The sequence below is a fragment of the Sinohyriopsis cumingii genome, chromosome 10 (assembly GCF_028554795.1).
Source record: "Sinohyriopsis cumingii isolate HCF-2022 chromosome 10, ASM2855479v2, whole genome shotgun sequence".
NCBI classification, from domain to species: Eukaryota; Metazoa; Mollusca; class Bivalvia; order Unionida; family Unionidae; genus Sinohyriopsis; species Sinohyriopsis cumingii.
In genome coordinates, this window is record NC_142970.1 from 48,910,002 (window position 1) to 48,922,551 (window position 12,550).

Below are 12,550 nucleotides of genomic sequence, written 5' to 3' on the forward strand. Positions count from 1 at the left end.
CCAACCCACGACCCCGGGATTAAGAGTCCCGTGCTCTACCGACTGATATTGTAAACATATATTACCTTTTCTCGTCAAGAGATATCTCATACAATATAAACCAGTCATTCGTATGTGAAAAAAGTCTATCGAGATGTATCATTAGACAGGCAAGGAAAGGCAGACGCTATATTTTTCATTTCCAACGTATTTGCTTTAACATCCACTGGGTTTATTACACATAAAAAGTAGTCATGAAGACTATGAACCTCTCCTTGTTTGTGTGTGTTTGCTGACGTATTTGTGTTATTTGTGTTTTGCTTAGATGCCTGTTTCTATATCACTATGTTCGTCTGTTAAACGAAAATTGACTTGAAAAGAACAATATAATTAGGTATTTTTCTCAGTCGCCTCATATCACTTAACGTATTGTGAATAACCTTTAGCATTTTTACAGTATTGTACCAGTCTGTACGCTGATAAGACAGCCGATTGAAACGTCGCTACATCACATCCGTCATGTTGTGAAATATCGTAGGGATTGGTTGTAAGAATACACATCAGTTTCATGTTTTCGGTAATTGTGGAGTGCAACATGTAATTTAGGATATGATTGACCAAAATTGACCCGATCGTGAACTTGTCTCTTTCCGCCGGCATCTTGATCAAGGGAAACAAATTTGTTAAATATAAAGCCCCCAATTGTGACGAATTACGTGGGAGGTATGTTTCACGATCTGACGTTAATAGCCGTGCGATATTAAATGACGAACACTAGTTGTGCCTTCTCAGAGCAGGAGAAACGTGTTATACAAACCAAGAGCCAGTCCGACTTCGTTTCTTCAATTCCCGATGTGTTCTTATCACATCTAATATGAATATATACCTTATATTTAATCATCAAACCTTTCTTTGAATATTTTCTATTTTGGTTTGACTTTGTTATTTTGAATATAGTTTGGAAGTAGTTGCACGAATACACATCGATCTGATGTGCTTGGTGATACTCCTCTTGTAAACTGCAGGATGTTGGTTAGGACAGCAAAGGCCGAGATTGTTCATATTGTGAATTCGTCTGCTTCCGGTGTCATATTGTTCCATGTTAATTAAAAATTTCTTTAGAATAATGGTTTCACTATCGACTAATTACAACGCAGTATTTAGTTCATGCCATGACATAAATATCCAGGCGATGACTGAAGAACGATATTACTAGCTGTACCTTTCTCAAAACAAACCTTAGTCTGATAAGTCAACAGCCAATAGGAAATTTTTTCTTCAACATCCGATGGTGATGTGCCATATCTAACACGACTATATACCTTCTATTTAGTCTTAGAACTTTACATTGACGATTGTCCTTAACATCTGTGATTGTTATTATGTATTAAGCTCAATACAGTATATACCACTTTATCTTAGAATATTCGTTACCAGATTCTTTGGTGTGAAAGATCCCTACCAGAAACTTATATGATGGTAACAGATTAACTGCTGATGTCTGAACGATAGATCACTTATAATTAGCTACAGAACACTTAAAATTAAAAAAGCTAATATGAGACTAGTCGAATCACAAAAAGGTCTCTTATGGGATATTTGTTTAAAAAACTATAGCAAGAAGAAAATGTGTTTATTCAACTCAATTATGCAATTCCTCGTATCCAAATGAAGAGGAAAATTCGAAAACACTTAATGAAAATTAAACGAGATGGCATTTTGAAAAACGAGCATGATTCTTGGGTGACCAGGTTACGCTCAGAAGTCAAATAATTCAAATGTTTACCTACCTTACAAGCAAATTCAACAAAAGAGGTGTTTTGCTGTGGAATTTTGAGAAAGTGCAAATTACTACGGCAAAATATTGATGAGAAATACGCCACTAAAAACTGTATTTACAAACAAAAGCTGTAGCTATTAAAATATACACGCCCGATGTGGGGCTCGAACCCACGACCCCGGGATTAAGAGTCCCGTGCTCTACCGACTGAGCTAACCGGGCAGATAATGTTAACATCTGTTGACTTTTCTCATCAAGAGACATCGTATTTATATATCATAATAAAAAAACAACATTAGCTGTCATTATTTCACATAAAATTTACTCATGGTGACTGAAAAAAGGAATGTTCGGTAACAAACTCTTTCGTGTGATACATCGATATGGCAAAATTATGAGACCATGTCATTAAAATTTATGCACCAAAGATTAACTTCCAAATTGAAGGAAAATGTATCGTATATGATTAACCATGTAAAATTAGAAAAATGTATTTTGTGATTACCTTGAACCCCAAAGGTCTCTTGCGAAATACTTTTTTTGAAACGATAACAGACTATTTCTCTATTCAGTGCAATTATACAATTTCACGTACCATAAGATAGAAAGTCTAAGCAAACTTAATACAAACAAAAAACAGGAATATGGCGGGATAAATGAACAACATATTTGGGTCAAACTCTAAAATCAAATAAATCAAATTATTAATTACCTTACAAAAACTTTCGCAAAACATGTTACTCCACGATGACGCGATGTGGAAGTTTATGGCAAAGTACAAACTATAAAAAAGTTCAGCACTGTTCAACCTAATCATCAGCTATATAAAGCAAACAATAAGGAGACATATACATCTAAAAGTTGTATTTACCAGTCTTGTGTTAACCAGGCTGATATTGATCACAGTTATTCCCTTTTCTCCTCAAGTTGCTTTCGTATTCTTAACTCACAATGATGCGTAGTAAAATGTTAAGACAGTGTGCAAAATGTTATTTTATCACATAAAATTGTCCTCTGTCATATAAAGCACTATAATCAAAATCGAATCGCCCAATGTGCGGCTCCAACCCACGACCCCGGGATTAAGAGTCCCGTGCTCTACCGACTGATATTGTAAACATATATTACCTTTTCTCGTCAAGAGATATCTCATACAATATAAACCAGTCATTCGTATGTGAAAAAAGTCTATCGAGATGTATCATTAGACAGGCAAAGAAAAGGCAGACGCTATATTTTTCATTTCCAACGTATTTGCTTTAACATCCGCTGGGTTTATTACACATAAAAATTAGTCATGAAGACTATGAACCTCTCCTTGTTTGTGTGTGTTTGCTGACGTATTTGTGTTATTTGTGTTTTGCTTAGATGCCTGTTTCTATATCACTATGTTCGTCTGTTAAACGAAAATTGACTTGAAAAGAACAATATAATTAGGTATTTTTCTCAGTCGCCTCATATCACTTAACGTATTGTGAATAACCTTTAGCATTTTTACAGCCTTGTACCAGTCTGTACGCTGATAAGACAGCCGATTGAAACGTCGCTACATCACATCCGTCATGTTGTGAAATATCGTAGGGATTGGTTGTAAGAATACACATCAGTTTCATGTTTTCGGTAATTGTGGAGTGTAACATGTAATTTAGGATATGATTGACCAAAATTGACCCGATCGTGAACTTGTCTCTTTCCGCCGGCATCTTGATCAAGGGAAACAAATTTGTTAAATATAAAGCCCCCAATTGTGACGAATTACATGGGAGGTATGTTTCACGATCTGACGTTAATAGCCGTGCGATATTAAATGACGAACACTAGTTGTGCCTTCTCAGAGCAAGAGAAACGTGTTATACAAACCAAGAGCCAGTCCGACTTCGTTTCTTCAATTCCCGATGTGTTCTTATCACATCTAATATGAATATATACCTTATATTTAATCATCAAACCTTTCTTTGAATATTTTCTATTTTGGTTTGACTTTGTTATTTTGAATATAGTTTGGAAGTAGTTGCACGAATACACATCGATCTGATGTGCTTGGTGATACTCCTCTTGTAAACTGCAGGATGTTGGTTAGGACAGCAAAGGCCGAGATTGTTCATATTGTGAATTCGTCTGCTTCCGGTGTCATATTGTTCCATGTTAATTAAAAATTTCTTTAGAATAATGGTTTCACTATCGACTAATTACAACGCAGTATTTAGTTCATGCCATGACATAAATATCCAGGCGATGACTGAAGAACGATATTACTAGCTGTACCTTTCTCAAAACAAACCTTAGTCTGATAAGTCAACAGCCAATAGGAAGTTTTTTCTTCAACATCCGATGGTGATGTGCCATATCTAACACGATTATATACCTTCTATTTAGTCTTAAAACTTTACATTGACGATTGTCCTTAACATCTGTGATTGTTATTATGTATTAAGCTCAATACAGTATATACCACTTTATCTTAGAATATTCGTTACCAGATTCTTTGGTGTGAAAGATCCCTACCAGAAACTTATATGACGGTAACAGATTAACTGCTGATGTCTGAACGATAGATCACTTATAATTAGCTACAGAACACTTAAAATTAAAAAAGCTAATATGGGACTAGTCGAATCACAAAAAGGTCTCTTATGGGATATTTGTTTAAAAAACTATAGCAAGAAGAAAATGTGTTTATTCAACTCAATTATGCAATTCCTCGTATCCAAATGAAGAGGAAAATTCGAAAACACTTAATGAAAATTAAACGAGATGGCATTTTGAAAAACGAACATGATTCTTGAGTAACCAGGTTACGCTCAGAAGTCAAATAATTCAAATGTTTACCTACCTTACAAGCAAATTCAACAAAAGAGGTGTTTTGCTGTGGAATTTTGAGAAAGTGCAAATTACTACGGCAAAATATTGATGAGAAATACGCCACTAAAAATTGTATTTACAAACAAAGCTTTAGCTATAGCTATTGGGTCAAACTCTAAATTCAAATAAATCAAATTATTACGTACCTTACAAAAACAAATCATGTTACTCCACGATGACGTGGAGTGAACGTTTAAGACATAGTACAAACTATAAAAAAGTTCAGCACTGTTCAACCTAATCAACAGCTATAGAAAGCAAACAATAAGGAGACATACACATCTGAAAGTTGTATTTACCCGTCTTGTGTTAACCAGGCTGATATTGAAAACAGTTATTCCCTTTTCTCCTCAAGTTGCTTTCGTATTTTTAACTCACAATTATGCGTAGTATGGTTAAGACAGTGTGCAAAATGTTATTTGGAAGTATCGCATACAATTGTCCTCTGTCATATAAAGCACTATAATCAAAATCAACTCGCCCGATGTGGGGCTCAAACCAACCACCCGTTATTAATATCTCCGTGCCCTTCCGAATTCGCCAACGGGGATGATATTGTTAGCATCATCTATTGTTTTCTCGTTAAGTTATGTGGTTTTTATATGTCATCCAATTGAGAAAAAGAATCGAACGACATTTCTCACTTGAAACGTAATCAAAGCGCAGACGGTATATTCATTTCTAGCGTTACAATAACTGTCATTATTTCATATACAATTTAGACGCGACGACTGAGAACCTCTTCTTGGGTATATATGTTTGCTTTTGCATTTGTGTTTGTATGTGTTTGCTTACATGCCTGTTTATATCATTATATTCGTCTGGCAGAAACGTTGTCGTGGAAAGCTCAATATAATTAGGTTAGATCATGCATTTTGGAAATCGCCACAGCTCACTTAACGTATTGCGAACAATATTTAGCATGTAAATGAAACCTCCAAACAAATCGATTTCTTTATGACAATAACTTCAATCACACTATTTAATAAAGTAATCATTTTACCACGTGGTTTTCAGTCTTCAAATGGTTGTCACTTGGACACGGGTAGGATAATACAATCCGATACAAAATCAAAAGTCCAGTTGGATTATTCTTGTGAGATAACATTCTTCATACCCGTTCGTGTACCAGTAAGGATCTAGCGGGTTCTCTCACTTGACAGGTAATCAAAATGCAGACGTTATATTCATTTCCAGCATTTCTTCTTTAACGTCCGATGTGTTTATTTTGACATAGCATTGAGTCGTAAGAGTGAGAACCTCTCCTTAGCAGTATTAGCAGTACGTGCTTGCTTCTGCATTTGCGATATATGTGTTGGCTTACAAGCCTGTTAATATCATTATGTTCATCCGTTAAAATATTGACGTGGAAAGGTCAACATAATTAGGTCAGGTCATGCGAACAATATATCATATATGATTGGCCATGGTTAACGTAAAATTAGATAAAGGACATTTGTTATTGGGCAAAACCGAATGAGGCTTTTGTAACATACTTTTTTTGTAAAAGCAAAACAGAGATTTCTGGATATATGAGAGAAAAAGGCTAAGGAAACATATACAAATAAACTTAGATAGTATGGGTGGATAAATAACCGCATATTTTGATGACGAGGGCAAACTCTAATGTCAAATAATTTAAATGTTTACCTACCTTATAAACAACTTTCACACAAAATGGTAATCCACGATGACGTGGAGTGAAAGTTTAATACTAAGTACAAACTACCTTTTTTCTCTCGTATCTACAACATAATCCTGTCACATAAAGAAAACGATCAGGATAAACATTCATTTGAAATTTGCATGTACTGCTATACTGACACTGCTAACGTGGCCGATATAGCTAACAGTTATTACTTTTTCTCAAGTTAAATTCGTATTTTTAACTTATACTGATACGCAGTGAAAGTTTTAGACAATGTGCAAAATGTTATTTTTCAGTATCGTATAGCATTGTCCTCTGTCATATAAAACATTATAATTATGGGAAATGTGCATCATAAATGTCAATTTGCTATGCAAGACTACACAAATCAACTACACCGATGTGTAGCTCGAACCCGCGACCCGAGATTAAGAGTCCCGTGCTAACCGGGCTGATATTATTAAGAGTCCCGTGTTCTACCGACTGAGCTCACCGGGCTGATATCGATATATGTTATTGCATTTCCTTCCCAAGTTAAATCGTATATGTATCGCACATCAGTGAACCAATTCGGAAAAGAGGTTCAACGAGTTACATCATTTCCACAGGCAAGCACAAGACAAATTTTTTTTTATTTCCAGCACTTTTATCACCGTCTGCAATGACTATTTCACAAATAATTGAAATACATCATTTTTATTTGTATCAAGAAGCTTCCTTAGTTATATGTCGTTACTTGGGTGCCTGTGTTATATGTATTTGCTTACGTACCTATCTCTGTCATTATGTTCGTAATTATAAATTAGTCGGGGGCCCCGAGTGGCCGAGTGGTCTAAAGCGCTCTACGTTACGGATCACTGCCATCTCACCTCTGTCTGCGTGGGTTCGAGTCTCGGATTCGGCTAATGTGGGTATGTGAGAAAGTTTGCCAGTAGCTTCTCGTGGTTCGGTGGTTCTATCCGGGGTTTTCCCGGGTTCTTCCTCCACCATTAATACTGGCCGCCATGTATAGCCAATCGCGTGCTGAAAAATGGCGTTAAGCCCTACAACAACAACAACAACATAAATTAGTCGTGGATACTCCAACATAAATTGGATGTTATGATGTTATGTTCTTAATTAAAATTCAGTCGTGGAAAGTACGACATAGACAGGTCAGATGTTGATTTCTGAATAGTCCTAGAAGACTTCACTTACTGAAAACATGCGTTCAGCATGCAACATGAAACGTCAAGATATCCCAATTTCATCGTGAAAACAACTGCATTCACGTTAATTGTTAACGAAAACAGGATATACAGGTCAGATGTTGATTTCCGAATAGTTCTAGATGACTTAACTTCTTATAAACATGCGTTCAGCATGCGATAAAGACAACATACATTTTTTATCATGCCTATCTCAGTACTCAAAAGTAAGTGAATTCAAATGTTTACCTAATACATTCAACAAAACATGTTAATACATTATGATGAGTTGTGAACGTTTAAGATAAAGTGCAAAATTATTTTTAAGTGCTGTATTGTGTATATGCTCTCTAATATAAAGTATTGTATTGTGTCTGTGCTCTGTACTATAAAGTATTGTATTGTGTCTGTGCTCTGTACTATAAAGTATTGTATTGCATATTTGTTCTCTAAGATAAAGTATTGCACTGTGTATGTGCTCTATAATATAGAGTACCGTTTTGTATATGTGCTCTCTAATATCAACAAACATGAGAAATGTGCATCTAAAAGTTGCGTTAACCTATTTATGTCATTATGTTCTCTAATATAAAGTGTTGTATTGTGTATGTGCTCTCTAACATAAAGTATTGTATTGGGTATGTGCTCTCTAATACAAAATATTGTGTTGTGTATGTGCTCTCTAAAATAAAATGTACTGTATTGCGTATGTGCATGAGAAATGTGCATCTAAAAGTTGAGTTTACTATGCAAGATTCAAGCTATTAAAAAAGATATTCGCCCGATGTTAAGAGTCCCGTGCTCTACCGACTGAGCTAACCGGGCTGACGTCGATATCATTTATTGGTTTTTCCTCTCAAGTTACATCGTATATATATATATATCGCGCATCAGTGAACCAATTCAGAAATGAGATCCGAGTTGTACTATTTCCACAAGCAAGCAAAAAGACGAACTATATTTATTTCCAGCAATTTTCTTCACCGACCGCCAGGATTATTTCACAAATAATTGAAATACATCATTTTTAGTTGTATCAGTTAGACTGAGAAGCTTTCCTTAGTTATATGTCGTTACTTAGGTGCCTGTGCTATATGTATTTGCTTACGCACCTATTTCTGTCATTATGTTCGTAATTAAATATTAGTCGTTGATACACCAACATAAATTAGATATTGTGATGTTATGTTCGTAATTGACCTATCGCCAGATGTATCTTTAATGTATGAAGGAAGTGATTTCACTTAAGGTTGTAAAACACTATCAATAAATTTGGATAGGTTTTCAGTATATGAATTACAACCTGATATAATGGGTCGTCCTTGAAAATTTAAAGGTACATTATGGTCAGGATTTTTATGACTTTTGGGTAATATATAGAATTGAGGTGTACGTATGTTAAGAGGGATAATATCAAATTCCTCATATACATAATTATTATTTTTGAGGTGTACGTATGTTAAGAGGGAAAGTATCAAATTCCTCACATACAGAATTATTATTTTTCAGCGATCTCATTAATGCATGTTGAAATTTTTTATTTAATTTCTAATTGACGTTCAACTTCTTTAACATAATCGTATTGATTCACAATAATAATAGTGTTTGACTTATCATCTTTTTTAATCACTATACTGTTGTCATTCATTAGATTATATACAGACTTAATTTCGTCCTTATAAATATTACTATGATATTGCTTCAGTTTAGTTAATGTCTCTTGAGTGATCGCGTATATCTATCTATCTATCTATCTATCTATCTATCTATGTATCCATCTATCTATCAATCTATATATATATATATATATATATATATATATATATATATATGAATCACGTAAAGGATGACTTAATTGTGTCATAAAAAGGTTATTTGGGTGACAAGCTTTGGGACGACTTCTCCAGCCACTCTGAGGCGACTTCTCCAGAAATGTGGGGGCGAGTTCTCCCCATACCGACGTAACTTAGAGAAGTGCAAGGGATGGATAAATGCTCTCGCTTTCTGTCTCTGTCTCAGTGTTGTTTCATATGGCAAATATTGCTCACCAATATCGTCTGGTATATCTTTTAATGATATCAAGCACGCCATTTTCACAGAATGTTTGTCGGAGGTTAAGACGTTGTCAAGTCACGTATTTGGTAGGCGGAGCGATCTACCTTCTGGCATAAGGTCAATTAAAATATAGTCGTGGAAAGTACAGCATAGACAGGTCAGATGTTGGTTTTCGAATAGTTCTAGATGACTTAACTTATTATATATATATATATATATATATATATATATATATATATATATATATTGTATATGTGCTCTCTAATATAAACATGAGAAATGTGCATCTAAAAGTTGCGTTAACTAGCAAGATTCTAGCTATTTAAAAAATATATTCGCCCGATGTGGGGCTCGAAGCCACGACCCCGGGATTAAGAGTCCCGTGCTTTTTTTTTTCTTTCTTTATTTAAAAAACGTTTTTTTTTTACAGTATATAAGTTAAAAGTATACAGTCATTATGTATAGAGTAGTTTGTAATGCTATATTACAAAATAATGGTTCTACAATAGTATTTTGTAATGCTATATTACAAAACAATGATTCTACAATAGTATTTTGTTAAGCTATATTACAGAACAATGATTCTAAAATAATATTTTGTAATGCTATAGTACAAAACAATGATTCAACAATGTAATAAACAGTTTATCCTCTTCCATTCTCATTAACGGATTATCTTTTACAAAATACTTCGTAATCAAAGTCTGATTTTTGTCTTTGTAATGTTGATACGCATATAATATATATTTTCTAGTCAAATATTGGAACAATCTTTCGATGTCTATTTGTTTCCCTAATAACGACATAATGTTTCTTCTTTTGTAAATGCACAATCGAGCAATGCTCAGAATGTAGTTCAAAAAATAACTATTTACTGATTTTGTTTCTTTGTTATATCCTATCATGAGCATTTGTTCAAAAGAAGTGCTATTGAGAACACCAACTCTACAATTTTTAAAAAGAATCTCAACTATATATACAATATAATTCTTAAAAGAGCTTAATTCAGGACATTTCAAAAACATGTGAAATAAATCCTCTGTTTCCAACTGGCACACTGGACATAAGTCATTATCAATTTTGCCATAGTATTTTAGTCTCTCTTTTGTAAATATTCGATTGTGCATTATTCTGTAATCCAAATCTACACAATCTGGGGTCTTGAAAGGTAGGTGTATCAATTTCCAGTACTTATGCTTTTCCAAACTAAATATCTCACTCCAAAAGGAAACAGAAGCTGGTTCTTGAAAAATCAACGTACATAAAAGCTTGTAAAATAGTTGTGTTGTACATAAACAGAGGACATATAATTTTGTATCAACTCTGAGAAACATATTATTTCTCCCATTGGTTACAGTGGGTTTTGACTCTGTTGCAACAATATTTCTCCAGCCTAATGGTATACTTTCTATTATGCAATTATAGTCTTTTTTTTTATCTTATCTGTTTTGATCTCAGAATTTGATTTGTATATCATTTCTTGAATAGCTCTATAAGGTAGTATTCCAGGTACAAATTCATATGTAATATCCTGAACACGAACAATTCCTGCTTCTATAAATTCTGCGAAAAACAACGTTTTACCAGCACATGTAATATTGGAATTTAAAAAGAGAGGTTGTTCAAAAACATTCCTCACATCAATATTTGTATCGATATTATTTCTAAGTTTTTCCCATGCATGAAACATTTCTCTGTAAAATATAGGTAGGGTATTCAATTGTTGCTTATTTAAAGACATGAGAAACAACTCTTTGGTCAACCTCATGTTCAGAACAGTAGATAAAAGTGATCAAAGGTAGTTTTCCACACAGCATGGAAATTCACATCAAAGTATCTTTTTAAAAATTTTAGTCTGAATGCATACATTTTCATCTTTATATCAGTTAACTGTAGTCCGCCATTTCGCTTATCACCAATTATTGTATAATAGTGAACCAAATGGGACTTTCCTGACCAGATAAATCTGAGAAATAATTGCTTCAATTCATCAGCAATCATATCAGGAAGAGGCTGAACTGACACTATGTACAATACTCTAGAAACTAATAAGTTATTAACAACTGTTACTTTTCCTTGTATTGTCAAATATCTCTGTGACCACAGTTGCAATAAGTTTTTAATTTTAGACAATCTATCATTCCAGTTCAGTTGCTCACATAACTTTGCACATTTTCCAACATAAGCTCCCAAAATTAAGATGACTTGATCACACATTTGAATTTGTAATTGTTTGCAATAATCATCAGTAAGTTTACCAGATCCAATACACAGAAGTTCTGTCTTTTCCTTGTTCACCTTTGTACCAGATCCTTTACAATACAAGTCAAGTACATTAAAAGATTGATTAATGGATTGTGTGTCCGCTAATGTCAAGGTTGTATCATCTGCATGTTGAAAGACTTTACTTGTATTAGTAGACAGTGGAAGTGGAATACCTTTGATAGTGGGATTTGCTTTGATAGCGAGTCCTAAGGGTTCTGCTGCTAATACATATAACATTGCTGATATAGGACAACCTTGTCTGACTGAATTTTTAATTAAAAAGGGTTTCGTTAGATGACCATTGCATTTAACACTACTTTTAATTTCATTATAAAATATCTTTATCCACTGAATAAAATTGTCACCAAACCCGAACTTTCGTAAAACAGAAATCAAATATGAGTGGCAAACTCTGTCAAACGCTTTTTCTTGATCAATTTTTAAGATATATCCCTCAAGATTGTCTCTCTCAACCATATCTATATCTCTTACAGTGACTATAGTATCAGCAATATCTCTCCCAACCATACAACATGTCTGAGTTTGAGAAATAATTTTGGGTAATACCATTTTTAAACGTGTAGACAAAATCCTTGCCAAAATTTTATAATCTACATTAAGTAAACTGATAGGACGCCAATTTTGCAATCTTCTGTTATCCCCCTTATTTTTATAAATAAGTGATATAACCCCAAATCTCATTGATCTCGACATAATATTGTCATTCTTAACACTCTGAAAGATGTGCAACAGAATATCATATATACAATCATA

The 12,550-nt window shown here is 33.9% G+C and overlaps 1 non-coding gene across 1 annotated transcript; it reads right to left on the reverse strand.

Annotated features, from left to right (window-relative positions):
- Nucleotides 1-1,908: 1,908 nt before the first annotated feature.
- Trnak-cuu (transfer RNA lysine (anticodon CUU)) lies at nt 1,909-1,981 on the reverse strand. Its single transcript has one exon. It is a non-coding gene; the product is annotated as a tRNA-Lys (tRNA).
- Between the last annotated feature and the right edge of the window lie 10,569 nt (nt 1,982-12,550).